Here is a 1,478-nt window from a genome sequence, read left to right on the forward strand (position 1 = left end):
GCGGGGCACCGTCCGCACCCCACCAGAAAGCGCCCCTGGCGCTGCCCCCGAGGCTGCCCCAAGTGCCCCTGCTGCCTCCGCCCCGCTCCCCGGGGTACCCTGGGCCCGCACGGGTCGCTGGTGGGAGCCTTCGGGCAAGGAGAAGACTTGAGCAAAAGGAGAGCTTCAGTTGTTGGAGGGGTGTGCCCAGGGTGCGAGTGCTGCTGTGGGTCTGTTTTAAAAAAAAAATGAAACGGTAGTCTTGGTAGAAAAATTCCCGTAGTGTGGTAAGAGCAGGGTGGCGGCTGGAGAGGTGAAGGTAGACCAGTCTAATGCATGCTTAGGAGTTGGAGAAGTTACCACTACGTATCATTGGCACATACACCAAACCTTTAGTTGAACTAAACAGTTAGAGATAGGTTTTAAGATGAGTTAAGCATGTTAATTCTCAGTTCAACAAATGTAAAAGAAAAATCACTTTTCATCTAGATATTTGCAACTCCAATGTAGCTTGCATAGTGATGCAAAATGGGGAACACAAGTTTGAGGTGACCAGAATACTCCTTTAAAGATAGCAAAACAGCTCTGAAGCATGGGGTTCCAAGTGTAAATGGCAACTCAGGTCAGCTGAACTACTATGGAGGATAATCTCAGTGAAGTAGAGTTGAAAGTCATTCTTCCTCACCCTTTTTTATTTTATGTTTTCACATGTTTGTTTTGCATCTCTTTTACTGTAGTCTATGGCATGCATTAGTACCATGTAGTTTTTCATGCAGCTTGTTCAGTCTCTTCCACAGTTCTGAAACAATCCTATGCAATTGCTAAAGCTGGAAGTTTGGAAGTGACCTAATTCTCTAATTTCATCATCTTTTTTCTGCATTTCTGAGATTCTTTTTAAATAGCAGTTACTGACAACGAGAAATACTTAAGTTGCTAATAATTCTGTGCACTGTTAACAGATGTTGCCTCACTGGAGATAAAAAAAAACCCCACCCATTTAAAAAACTTGGCTATTTAAAATACAAACCAAGTAAATGGCTGCAAATGTTCCTTTCAGTTATCATTTTTTCCAGAATTGTTACTAAATGAACAGCTTTTCTTTAAGTATCTGTTCTGTTGTCATTGTGTGAGAGGTGATGTAGAATACGATATAGAATAACGTACTTCATGAATTGGTGTGGGGTTTCTGTGATAGTTCCATAGGAAAGTAATAGGTTTTGATTATTTTGTTGAACTTATCTGTAATGAGGCAAGGATGTAATTTGCTGTAGGTAAGAATTCTGCTTTATTATAGTAGATACTTAGATAAAATTAATCCAAAGTACAGCTCTGAAGTGGTGGATCAAGATCCACTGAAAGAATAGTCTGAGATGGTTCTTTATTGTGCTTTGCCTTGGGCTATCTGAGGCGCAGCAGATTATCTTTGTAGTTTGGTCAAATACTTCTCTGGTTATTGTAAATTGATCCTAATCTGGTTGTCACTCTGAATTTTCAGGGAA

The sequence above is a fragment of the Phaethon lepturus genome, unplaced genomic scaffold, assembly GCF_000687285.1.
Source record: "Phaethon lepturus isolate BGI_N335 unplaced genomic scaffold, ASM68728v1 scaffold17, whole genome shotgun sequence".
Taxonomy (NCBI): domain Eukaryota; kingdom Metazoa; phylum Chordata; class Aves; order Phaethontiformes; family Phaethontidae; genus Phaethon; species Phaethon lepturus.